The following is a 14,180-nucleotide window of genomic DNA, read 5'->3' as shown; positions in this document are numbered from 1 at the left end:
CAGACCCGAATCACTCAAGTGAAAAAAATTTTTCAAACATCATATTTGCTTAGTTTGCAAATCACTTTAAATATGTGCCTTCTCGTTCTTGATCCTTCTACGAGGGGGAACAGTTTCAACCCTATCTATTCTGTGTTGCACCCCCAATCACCCATGATTTTGAACATCCCTATCAAATCCCCTCTTAGCCTTCTTCTCTCCAAGGAGAACAGTCCCAACCTCTCCAATCTATCTTCGTAACTAAAGTTTCTCATCCCTGGAGCCATTCTTGTAAACCTCTTCTGCAGTCTCTCCAATGTTTTCAAATCCTTCCTAAAATGTGGCACCCAGAACTGTACACAATACCCCAGCTGAAGTCTAATGAGTGTCTTATATAAATACAGCATAACCTCCCTGGTCTTGTACTCTATGCCTCTATTAATAAAGCCCAGGATACTATATGCTTTATTAACTGCTCTCTCCACCTGTCCTGCCACCTTCAATGATCTAAGCACATATACACCCAGGTCTTTCTGCTCCTGCACCCCCTTCAAAATTTCACCCCTTATTTTATATTGTCTGTCCTCCTCGCAGTTACAACACGCTCAAGCTTCGTATCACCTGCTAACTTTGAAATTATCCCCTGCACACCAAGATCTGGATCCTTAATATATATCAGGAAAAGCAAGGGTCCCAATACTGACGCCTGAGGAACTCCACTACAAACCTTCCTCCAGCCTGAAAAATATCCATTGACCGTTACTCTCTGCATCCTATTTTTCAGCCAATTTTGTATCCATGTTGCTACTGTCCCTTTTATTCCATGAGCAATAACTTTTCTCATAAGTCTGTTGTGTGGCACTGTCTTTTGAAAGTCCATGTACACCACAACAACAGCATTACCCTCATCGAACTTTTCTGTTATCTCTTCAAAAGACTCCAGCAAGTTAGTTAAACATGATTTCCCCTTTAGAAATCCATGCTGGCTCTTCCTTATCAACCCATATTTTTCCATGAGACTACTAATTCTATCCCGAATAATTGTTTCTAGAATCTTGTCTACCACTGAAGTTAAACCGACTGGTCTGTAATTGCTGGGCTTATCCTCACAATCTTTTTTGAACAAGGGTGTGACATTTGCAATTCTCCAGTCCTTTGGCACGTCCCCTGAGTCTAGGGAAGACTGAAAAATCATGGCCAGTGCACCCGCAATTTCTACTCTCACTTCCTTCAATATACTTGGATGCATCTCGTCTGGTCCCAGTGCCTTGTCAGCTTCAAATACTGACAGCCTATTCAGCACTTCCTCCTTATCAATTTTGAACCCTTCTAGTGACAGAGTTTCCTCACCTGTCATCATGGCCTGGGTAGCATCTACTCCTTGGTAAAGACGGATGCAAAGTATTCATTTAATACCTCAGCCATGGCCCCTTCGTCCATGTGTCAATTCCCTTTAAGGTCCCTAAATGGCCCTACTCCTCCTTTTACCATTTATATGCCTATAGAAGACTTTGGGATTCCCCTTTATGTTGGCTGCCAGTCTTTTCTCATAATCCTGAGTTTGGACCAAAGCTCACTGTTGTACTGGCCCCCTGGTCACCAGCATCCTGACCTTCTTGAGGCCCCACTGCCTCTTGCTGCTCAGGGCGTTACTCCTTAGAGTCATAGGGGTCTACAGCACAGAAAAAGGCCCTTCGGCCCATCAAGTCTGCGTCACTCAAACAAGTACCTAACTATTCTAATCCCATTTTCCAGCACTAGGCCCATAGCCCTGTATGCCATGGCATCACAAGTGCACAATTCCAAATACTTCTTAAACGTTATGAGGGTATTTGCCTCTACCACCCTTTCAGGCAGTGAGTTCCAGATTCCCACCACCCTCTGGGTGAAAAAATTCTTCCACACATCCCCTTTAAACCTCCTGCCCCTTACATTAAATCTATGCCCCCTGGTTATTGATCCTTCCACCAAGGGGAGAAGTTCCTTCCTGTCTACCCTATCTATGCCCCTCATAATTTTATACACCTCAATCATGTCCCCCCCTCAATCTCCTCTACTCCAGGGAAAATAACCCCAGTCTATCCAATCTCTCCTCATAACTAAAACTCTCCAGCCCAGGCAACATCCTGGTAAATCTCCTCTGCACTCTCTTTAGTGCAGTCACATCCTTCCTATAATGCGAATTCCAGAACTGCACGCAATACTCTAGATGTGGCCTAACCACCGTTTTATAGAGTTCCAGCATAACCTCCCTGGCCCTGTGCTAACCCACATCGGTTCCTCTTCCTCATCTGGACGAGAGCAAGTTGAAAGGCAGGGTTGCCTGGAGCCTGCAACATCTAGGTCTTAGTGGATCTGTGAATGATTTGCAGTAATCTATCCAGTGAGCATATTCTTTGTGAATTGGCCTCCATCTCTGAGCCATCTAGTGTGTGCTAACTCTGTGCCTAGCTTCCATCTAGACATGGCATCTCCACACCACTCCTTCCAAGTGAAGGACATCCTGGAGGACCAGAGATGAGTGTTCTTCCCATTCATACATGACTGTACATGGAGACATTACGCATTGACCAGGGTGATGAGAACCACGTGACGGAGCCCTCCCTCAGACGCTATGTAGCTTGCCTCCATTACCTTTGACACTCTATAGCAATGTCAGCCATGGCTTTTATCAGTTTGGACATTTATAGTTGGGAGTTTGCTGCCATCCTCCACCCTTCCCCTTGGAAGCATTCACCTCTCTGCCTTCCTTCATCCCTGTCTCTGACAGCAGATGGCAAATTACACAGAATGAATGGCAGCTCCAAACCATGATGGTTTCTCGCTGGAATGCGAACCCATAGTCTTGAAGCAATCCTGGGTGTTGGAACCTTAAGAGCAGAACTCAGCTGAGCCTGATTCTCCATGGAGTGACTAATAATTAGTAGAGTGCCCTTACACTTGGCCCAAAAAAACGAGTCATTAACTTCTCTCACCCGTTCTGAGACGTTTCCCATATCTAATACTTGAGAGTTTTTGCAAACTGCGCAACAACCTTGAAAGCTTCAACATGGTGCATGTGAGGTTTGCCAGGGCATCAAACATCTTCTACCCTTTTCCTGTCACACACCAAGCCCCCGTATCCTCCTCCACAATCATCACTTTTCATCCCTCTACCTCCTATAACTATTCAGTCACACACCCCACCCCTGCCCATTACCCTGGATTCAGTTATCATTTATGTTGACATTCCTGCTCTCTCTGTTCCCATCACTGTCAACATGCCCATGTCCCTCCTGACCCTGATCCCATCCGTTCTCGAGCCATCTGTACCTTGACTTTCTGTGACCCCACACTATGACACCATCCACTACCCCCCACAACCCATGAGCCTAGCACTTCCACTTGATCCAACACCCTTCTCTGACTGTGACTGTATCCTTTGAGTCCTAGTACCCTCCTTCAAACCCCTAGGACAAAATTCAAGAACTCATGGACCATGCTGTTTAGATACATCTCTTTGAAGGAGTAACTTAATTCTGGTGAGCTGGTCTTTTAATGAGCTTGCATGCTATGCTAATGCACACAAAAGGGCTTCCTGACATTGTTCATCGGGAAGTTCAATCCGCTTTCAAAGTCCCAAGAACATAATTGCAAAAGTCCATCCTGCTGACAGGAAACTGAGTTTTGGCCTCATGCCAAATTAAGTTCCCCTGCCTGCCAAACTTTCCGCTGTAGGGAAGACTGGGAGATTCTGGTCAAACTGTCTGATAGGTTTAGCAAAACTTCTTGGCTTTTGTACCCAATGCCTCTATTTATAAAGCCAATGGAAAGCTCAGATTTCAGTATGGTACACTTTACAACCACTGTTTTGTCAGATAAATACACACAACTTGGCCATTCATATTATGCAACCAGCTCTGCTTCTTTGTTTCTAGCTCTATGCAATATCTGGACATCAACTTCCAAAACACTTGAACCTCACAAGCACAGAAAATAACAATCCTATGTAGAAGTGAGAATATCTCGAACTAACAGTGACATATTCTATTGGTGCATGACTCCTGGTTTCACTTCCCAGTTTAAAAATGGTGAAGCCTTCCAGTAAATTAGCACCAACAAATTCACCTGCAATAATATGCTATTTCTGTCCACACAAGTGGGCTTTGTTAACGGAACAATTACACTTTGCATTGAGTGATAAATATTTTCTCATTTTAACTTGAAACTAACCACATTTATAAATGCCCAGCATGGAGTATATAAGAGAGCAAAGAACTCCAGGTTTGCAAATCTGAAATATAAACAGAAAATGCTGGAAATTTTCAGCAGGCCAGGCAGCATCTATAGAGAGAGAAACAGAGTCAACGCTTCTGGTCCACGATCTGCAGCAGTTCTGATGAAGGGTTGACTAATCTCTGTTTCTCGCTGCACAGATGCTGCCTGACATGCTGAGCATTTCCAACACTTCCTGTTACTATTGGAGCAAAAAGTAACCCCTTTTGCCAGCCCTCCAAAAAGCAATCAGACTTCTTGTGAGCCTCTCATTCCCCTCCAGCAAGAAACCCAGCAGTCGTGCCTGAAATCTGGTTTGGCACAACATTGAATTTCAAAAAAACAAATACTAAGGCATAAAGAAAACAAACAACTTGCTGAGCAAAAAATCAATGTCAAAGGAACAAATTGATAATTTTTAAAACTGAGTAATTGATAAAAATGACCATTGAAAAAAGTGTCAAGCAGCCGAGCTAACTAATACAACATTTTTTTGCCTTTTCCCTTAAGAAACAGGTACAGAGAGAAACGCTAGGCCCCAAGCCCTGGTCACCAGGGAAGGGGAGGAGACAGGTCCGAGCTAAGGAGTTGGGTTTAACTAACACCGACCTTGTGTTCACCTCTGGTAGTGCACACTCTTGCCTCAGTAGAATTCATTTGAAAGTGGATGTCAGAAGCAGATTGCCTTTCAGCCTGGGTCAGCGCAGTGTGTAGATAGATTTTTGGAGAGGATGTGTGTGTCCAGCTCACTGAGTCTCTGGGTTCTCTCTCTCTCTCTCACACACACACACACTCTCACTCACTCTGCAGCTGTAGTGAATACACCTAAAGCTCTCAAACTTCTGTTCCTAACTCTGCCTCCTAGTTCTTCAGTAGTGAACCTACAATGCCCCTTTTCTATTACTTCTATATTCTTTCTATTTGAGGGTGCTGAAAACTACACAGTAACCCCAATTACTGTCTAATTTTGGCCCTATAAAATTCCAATCTTACTCCTTTCTTTTGTATTCTGTACTTCTAGACACACCAATGATTTGTTTACCTATTTTATAGCCCTCTATACTTGTTCTCCATATTTTTATTGCATATCTGCACAATAAGATTCCTCTGTTCCATTTAATGTTTTACACTTTTGAGTTCAGTATTTTCTTTCCCTATTCTTAATTCCAAAATCTATCACTTCACATTTTTTAACATTAAACTGCATCTGCCCAATCTCTGACCCTTTCTATATCCTACTAGTCCATGTCCTGCTACGGCCTTTCAGAACCAGCGCCCACTCACTCACCCCAAGCCCGGGAGCTTTGGAGATTAATATTGTTGAGGAGGAGGAGTTTGGGAAAACTGTGAAGGTGACATAACTTCTCAGCCCTGTCTAAAACTCCAGCTGTCCCAGACCTTGTTGTTGCTGCAGTAACTGCTCCTCCTACTAGCCTCCCTGCTCAGTCATTTTGACTCCTGTGGTACTTAAATGGGCTGGCTCCTACCAACAGTGAGAGCATTGTCAAGGTTGGACCACATCACCAGAGTGCAACATGCCAAAACAAATAGCCGCACGGACTCAGGCTTTCGCTCCAGTACAATTGGGCCTCGAGCACTGGAACTTTGTCTTAGAGCAGAGCACCCATTGCATGCTTGTGTGCCAGTACATTGAAGTGTGAAGCAGTCACATGAGAGAGGGGTGTTGCTGCCAGAGTCCAGGCCCTTTGAAGGCATGGGCCCTAGTAATTAGCATCAACTCTTTCGAGTACATTCACAGTTCTTGACTTTTTTTTTCCGGGAGTGGGACATGAACCCACAACCTTCTGATTCAAAGGCGAGGGTGCTATGAACTGAGCCACAGCTGACACCTCTAAGTAATTAGCATCATGTGCACCCCCTCCTGGACCCTGTTAAAAAGATTCTGCTGAGAACTGGAGGAAGCAACCCATCCGAGATTGATGAATGGCTAGTTAAGCCTCTTAATGAGATTGGTGTCAGCTTGTTAAGGGTCAGTTTTGAACTTTCTTTCTAAAGCATTGGATCCACACAGGTACATGACATTCACAGGCAGGTGGGGGTGCAAGCAAAGTGGGGAGCCAATCAGAACAGTGGGTCAAAAGAAGTGGCACCATTAAAGAGGGAAGATTCAAAATAGGCCCTATTGCACAGGCAACCAGAGTCCGGAGAATTAGCTGTTATATCTCTTCACTCTTGACAAAAACATTTTGAGGGGGACTTGGACAGAGCGCTCTGCTTACAGGCCTCACAGGTTCATGACAGTGGGGTTGAGAAAGATTGCACATTCCAAAATGAGATTAAGCTACTTCAAAATAGGGTCAATAAGGAACAGCCTTCACAAGCAGAGGCAGACCCTTGGACAAGAGGGGCACAAGGCTGAGGATTGAACAGCAGAAAGAGAGCAAAGGTGCTTCCCTCAGCTGTGGGTCTACCACCAAATGAGAAGCTACCTGGACATGTCAGAGCATCAGTGCTTCAGAAGGGTGTGCCTGTCCAGGCATATGGTTAATGATTGTGTGCCCTCATTAAGGGTCATCCAATTGTTCACAGAAATTGTCACCATGGCCTTCCCGTGGCTATAAGAGTCACAATGACCTTTGTTATGATCCCAGCTGATGTTACTACTGAACAAGTCAGATCCCAGGGTGGAACCTGGCTTGATAGCTCCTAACATTTATTTTTTGTTTAGAAACATGGAGAGTGACTACTGAAGAGTCACAAGAGTCAGCTGATGAATATTTAACAAAAGAATAAAACATTTATTAAACAAGAAAAGATTAACCATATTACAATGCTACTTCACCCAGAACTATACCTTTACAGTCCACGTGAACCAATAGGTGACCTGTGGTCGGACACACCACACTCTGAAACCAAGTGACAGATCCCACCCGAAACAAATGCTATGGATCCCTCATCAACTCCCACAAGACACTTGTCATGCCATGAGCCAATCGGTCTCACTGAACTCCATCTTTCACATGAGGGTTTCAAATCTCCACTCTTGAAGAACCCGCTTTGGAATCTTCTCCCAAATGACGCTTCCTCTTGGACGCTTTCACAGAATCACATTGCAGAAGAGGCCCTTCGGCCCATCCAGTCTGCACCGACACGTGAGAAACACCTGACCTACCTACCTAACCCCATTTACCAGCACTTGGCCCATAGCCTTGAATGTTATGACGTGCCAAGTGCTCATCCAGGTACTTTTTAAAGGATGTGAGGCAACCCGCCTCCACCACCCTCCCAGGCAGCGCATTCCAGACAGTCACCGCCCTCAGGGTAAAAACGTTTTTCCTCACATCCCCCCTAAACCTCCTGCCCCTCATCTTGAACTTCTGTCCCCTCATGACTGACCTTTCAACTAAGGGGAACAGCTGCTCCCTATCCACCCTGTCCACGCCCCTCATAATCTTGTACATCTCGATCAGGTCGCCCCTGTCTTCTCTGCTCCAACGAAAACAAGCCAGGTCAATCCAACCTCTCTTCATAACTTAAATGTTTCATCCCAGGCAACATTCTGGTGAATCTCCTCTGCATCCCCTCCAGTGCAATCACATCCTTCCTATAATGTGGCAACCAGGACTGCACACAGTACTCCAGCTGTGGCCTCACTAAGGTTCTATATAACTCCAACATGATCTCCCTACTTTTGTAATCTATGCCTCGATTGATAAAGGCAAGTGTCCTATATGCCTTTTTCACCACCCCACTAACATGCCCCTCTGCCTTCAGAGATCTATGGACACACACGCCAAGGTCCCTTTGTTCCTCAGAACTTCCCAGTGTCATGCCATTCATTGAATACTTCCTTGTCAAATTACTCCTTCCAAAGTGTATCACCTCACACTTTCCAGGGTTAAATCCCATCTGCCACTTATCTGCCCATTTGATCATCCCGTCTATATCTTCCTGTAGCCCACGACACTCAACCTCACTGTTAACCACCTTTGTGTCAACCGCAAACTTACTAATCCTACCCCCCACATAGTCATCTATGTTGTTTATATAAATGACGAATAATAGGGGACGCAGCACAGATCCCAGTGGTACGCCACTGGACACTGGCTTCCAGTCACTAAAGCATCCCTCTGTCATCATCCTCTGTCTCCTACAACTAAGACAATTTTGAATCCACCTTATCAAATTTCCCTTTATCCCATGTGCATTTGCCTTCTTTATAAGTCTCCCATGTGGGACCTTGTCAAAAGCTTTGCTGAAATCCATATAAACTACATTAACTGCACTACCCTCATCTACACACCTGGTCACCTCCTCAAAAAATTCAGTCAAATTTGTTAGGCATGACCTCCCTCTGACAAAGCCATGCTGACTATCCCCGATCAAACCTTACCTCTCCAAGTGGACATAGATTCTTTCCTTCAGAATTTTTTCCAATAGTTTCCCTACCACTGATGTGAGACTCACTGGCCTATAGTTCCCTAGCTTATCCCTACAACCCTTCTTAAATAGCGGAACCACATTAGCTGTTCTCCAGTCCTCTGGTACCTCCCCCGTGGCCAGAGAGGAATTAAAAATTTGGGTGAGAGCCCCTGCGATTTCCTCCCTTGCCTCCCTCAGCAGCCTGGGACACAAATCATCCGGACCTGGAGGTTTGTCCACTTTTAAGCCTGCCAACACCTCCAATACCTTGTCACTACCTATATTAATTTGCTTGAGAACCTCGCAGTCTCTCCCCCAGAATTCGATACTTTCATCCTCATTCCCTTGGGTGAAGACGGATGTGAAGTATTCATTCAACACACTAGCGATGTCATCTGGCTCCACTCATAGATTGCCTCCTTGGTCCCTTATGGGCCCTACTCTATGAGGGTCCACCTCTAGGATTTCAAACTCTCCTTCCAATGTTCCTCTCCCCTGGATCGCCATATGCATTCAAGCTTTGCCTTCCACTCAGTCTCTCTCTCAGATACTCAACCGTGCCAACAGAATACCACTGGTTCACATGCCTGTAGTAAAGAGCTACAGACCTTCAGCATCCCCTTGGATCTTCTGGCTTCTCACAAGCCTATTTTGCTTTAAGTCTGCGTCCTGCAGCTTTCTCACTTTAAGCTTGGAGCCTTCCTCTACTCCTCACTCTTAACTTCACTTTATAGGACCTTTTCCAGACTCCTGATCTTCCTTTGACTGGAAGGTGTACTTGGGACCCCTCCTTTCTGTCTCACTCCTTGGCTTTGGGACCTTTCGGTTCTTTTGGAAAATCTGCTCTCTCACCAGTTCCCTCTGCTGTGCCCAGCTTCTCCTGACTCCTGGCTTCAACTAACTAAAGCTTTTTCTGTTTTTCGCAGTCTCTGCGGGTCTCTCTCTCAGGACCCGTTGCTAGGCAGCAGTACAGTTTTTTTCTACCTTGTGTTTGTTTTAACTTTCTTTCAAGAGTCATAAAACATCATTAAAATGCAGGCATCTTTTAAAGTGAAACCAAAACTCAAGTTCCCCCATTTCTTAACACACAAATACAGAAATACAAATTAAACTTAAACTGATAGATATACCTTATTCCTAACACGCACAATTAACTTACTTAAACTATCTATAGTTCCTAACACCGTAAACTTTTTTACAACTGCATTCTTCCAAGCAGCAGCAGCCAATATTGATTGCAAGTTGCAGGCAACAGCACATCATTGCACCATGGAGGGAACAAATACGCTGTTCAAAAGGGCAGAGAATAACATTGAATTTAAGGTGAATAGCAGCACTTAAGATCAAACTCTTTCAAGTTATCAACAGTCACAGATTGCAACTCATTCGAGTACAATCACAGTTCTTGGTTTCCAGGAAACTCTTTCGAGTTACCAACAGTCACAGATTGCAACTTCTTTCGAGTACAATCGCAGTTCTTGGTTTTCCAGGAGTGGGACATGAACCCACAACCCTCTGATTCAAAGGCGAGGGTGCTATGAACTGAGCCACAGCTGACACCTCTAGCACTTAAGATCAAAGGGCAGTGGGATTTGCCTCTGTCATCAAATTCTCACAGGTGCAGGAGATCATCAATCATACCCATCAAGGCACCGACCAACCAGATTCCTCATAAGTAAGGGAATCCACACCCTAAATCTCCAGCTGGCCTGTGATGGCAGCAAGCACTTTATGCAGGAGTGAGCTTGCTATCCTGGAAGCTGCTATGACAGCTTCATCCCTCAGCAGTCACATCTGTCTCAGCTCGTCATGGAGCAGTTGGAAATCAGTGGATAGCTGTAAGCAGATAATACTCACCCCTTGAGGAGGTAACTGTTGCCTCCAGTGCATAACCCTGCTACAGAGGATGAGAAACACTACAACCAATGCCACCTGGGCACAAAGGTCATCATTAAGCAGACCAGTTGAATTTGAGGTTCACATGTGTGACCAGTTGGGTGGTGCCCACAAGTACACTCCCTCTGTTGTGCACTTCATAACATGGCCCTCCAGGGAAGCATGCACCTTGAAGAGGGAGAAGCACTGGAACAGCACAGCTCCTCAGAGGAGGAAGCTGAGGAAGCCAAGGATGAGGTTGAAGGAAAACTGGAGAACAGTCCCCATGCTTTACAGTGATGCTGTCTTGATAGGCTCAGGAAGCAGTGCACTTATCAGGATGGGAGGGATGTTAGGGCCACTCTGATCCATGTACTTTGCACCTGAGCAACACTTAGTCTGCAGGGCAACTTGGAGAGGAAGTTCTCTTTCAACTTTGTAAGAGCAAACATATGCTAAGAGCAAAGGTAAGCAACCTCCCAATGGCAAAAATATTGCAAGGCTCTGGAGTCTCTGCTAGACATACCTTCCCCAACACACTTCTTTGCTTTTTCAACCCTTATTTTCCATTTGCCTGCCTTTTGCCACTATGAAATGAAAACACACAATATTGCACTAGTGCAACGACATGCCCAGTGCTTTATCAAATCGCAGTTTAATCTTATTTACAACAGTGACCCACAAAGTATCAGTACCAACATGGTGGACTGTGCTCACAGCCACTCCTACGAGTTGCACCCCCTGTGGCTGACGAAGAAGGGGAGGCAGACTGTGTTTTAGTGCCTGCCTGGGACTGAGATGCCCTTCATGGTCAGCTTCATCATGGAGGTGCAGGCAGGGGCATTACAGTCATTACTAAAGACTGGGGCATATATTCTGTGCATGTCAATGTGCTGTTCCTGGATGATGCCATAGATGGCTCTTCATGTGGTTGGCTTTCTTAATGGAGGAACTCTTATGCTTAAAGCACTGAAGTATTGTGGAACACATGAGATGAATGGACTCCTCCATTCTCATCCCGTGACTCTGAAGCGTCTTAGATAATTCCAACATATTGACACACATCCCATGCTGGTTTTCCAGATAGAGCCGCCTGTTTCTTGCCTCTATAGGCTTTGCATCTCTACCCTACTGAACAGGGCTGAGCCTGACCTCCAAGGGAGACTGGAAACAGCTGACCTTGCCTCTTCCTTTTTGTGAGATCTACTGAACATACAACACTCTCTGCAGCTGGTCCCATGGAAGTCATAACAAAAGATGGTTATAAGAAATCGGCACAAACTACAGATGCTTCTTTGTCATGGGCATAATTTAATGTTCCCCTACTGGCGGGATTGTAGGCAGGTGAGTGAGCGTAGAATTTCTTGGAATGCCTCCCTCCCAGATTCCCACCCACCCTGACCTTTGCAATTTTATGCTTGAATGGGTGAGACCCATCTGCCAATTGAGGCCCTTCAGCAGCCAATTATTGATCTCAATTTTCAGGCTGGTGGGAGGAGTTCTGGGGCTGGAGTAAGCCAAAAAATTAACCTGGTTCAGTCCTCGAGTGGCAAGGATTGGGGAGTGGGGGTGCGCCTCCATCAACAGCCTCCTTTTAACATCGGGCGCCCCAATCTGGCCCCTGCAGATCCTCCCTCCACTCAGCCTCTCCACCAATACCTCCACCCCACCCCTATCTGCTCACCCCCCTGGGTCCCACCTCCCCTGCCCACCCTGAGACCCCAAAACAATCCCAGGATTTAGGCTCCAAGGATTGCATGCAGTCCCAGTCCTATCCACTGCAGGGACTGGAGAGCTGCTGACCAATCAGATCGGAGAGTAGACTTGAGAGTGCAGAGCTGCCTCAATCAAGAATCAATTCTGCCCCCCCAACCTCAGCACACCCCCATCAGTTGAGCAGCACTTGGAAGGCAGAGTAGCACTGGTCACTGCCTCTTTTAATCTTTTATTTTTGAAAAATATACTTTATTCATAAAATATCTGGAAGAACATTACAAACCATTTCAAAATCACCATCACGAAAGTACAATCAGATTCAACTTTTATACATGGATCACGAGGTGCATCAATACAATCAATGAATATTACAATCATTTCAATATGGTCAATGCAGACAATCAGATAATGGTATTGGAGTTATCAACATACATCATGTTGCACTCTGAGGTGCTTCAATACAATTATAATACAACTATTATTCAATGCATACATTCATTGTGAGCTGTACAGCCCGAGGGCGTTCTAAACAATTTCCAGCCCCTCGCTGCACTATGGCAGAAAGGTCTTAGACAGCGACCTTTCCCCATTGCACCTTTGTGGCGGCTGCCCCAAGCTTTAGTGCGTCCCTCAGCACGTAGTCCTGGACCTTGGAATGTGCCAGTCTGCAACACTCGGTCGGGGCCAACTCTTTGCACTGGAAGACCAACAAGTTTCGGGCAGACCAAAGAGCATCTTTCACCGAGTTGATGATCCTCCAGCTGCAGTTGATGTTTGTCTCGATGTGTGTCCCTGGGAACAGCCCGTAGAGCACAGAGTCCTGTGTCACAGAACTGCTCGGGATGAACCTCGACAGAAACCACTGCATCTCTCTCCAGACCTTCTTTGCAAAGGCACAATCCACAAGGAGGTGAACAACGGTCTCATACCCGCCAAGGCCACCTCGAGGGTAACGTGCAGAGGGGATGAGACTCCTGGCGTGTTGGAAGGATCTGACGGGGAGGGCCTTTCTCACCACCAGCCAAGCTACATCTTGGTGCTTGTTGGAAAGTTCTGGCGGTGAGGCATTCTGCCAAATGACTTTGACAGTCTGCTTGGGGAACCATCCCACAGGATCCGCCCTCTCCTTTTAATCAAATTAGGAAACTCTTTTGAGTTACCAACAGTCACAGATTGCAACTCTTTTCGAGTACAATCACAGTTCTTGGTTTCCAGGAGTGGGACATGAACCCACAACCCTCTGATTCAAAGGCGAGGGTGCTATGAACTGAGCCACAGCTGACAGGGGAACCAATTAGTCCTTGCTCCAATTAAACAGACATTGCAGCTTGCCCTCAGCCCATTTCAAAAAGACATTCAGGTGTGATTCAATCCTTCTGTGAAGGGTTGGACATTGAGGCACATTTTCAAGTAAAACTGACTGTGGATGGGACGAATGTTCTAAGAAAAATTTACCTTTCATTTCCATTGAATTCATCGCTTTTATAACGCCAGCTGATCTGCATTGCTAGTTTTATGCATGAGGAACAAGTTGAAAATCTATCCCATTATTCATGCCAGTAACTGTAACTGCTGTTGTTGAAATGGATTGAAAAACTGAACAGAAATGAAAACAGGAAAAGCTCCCTTTGTATACCTCATCTCATGCTATTTACACTATTTCTGATACATATTTCAGGTAAAGAAAGTAAACGTGGAACTGGACTATCAGATCTCGATGTTTGTCAGAAACTAAAAGGTACTTAAAACTGTGTGTATATATTAAACCTTTCTCTATTTTCAAGTCGATGTAATTATATTTAAAGAGGTACTGCTCTGTCTCAATATCTGTGCAACTGAATGGACATTGGGGAGCAGGAGAGGGATTGAACATAAAAGTAAGGATGTTATGCTTCAGTTATACAGGGCATTGGTGAGACTGCACCTCGAATACCGTGTGCAGTTTTGATCTCCTTATTTAAGGAAAGATGTAA

The sequence above is a fragment of the Cetorhinus maximus genome, chromosome 12, assembly GCF_964194155.1.
Source record: "Cetorhinus maximus chromosome 12, sCetMax3.hap1.1, whole genome shotgun sequence".
Classification (NCBI taxonomy): Eukaryota; Metazoa; Chordata; class Chondrichthyes; order Lamniformes; family Cetorhinidae; genus Cetorhinus; species Cetorhinus maximus.
The sequence above is the reverse complement of the archived record's forward strand: the minus strand, read 5'-3'. Positions refer to the sequence as shown.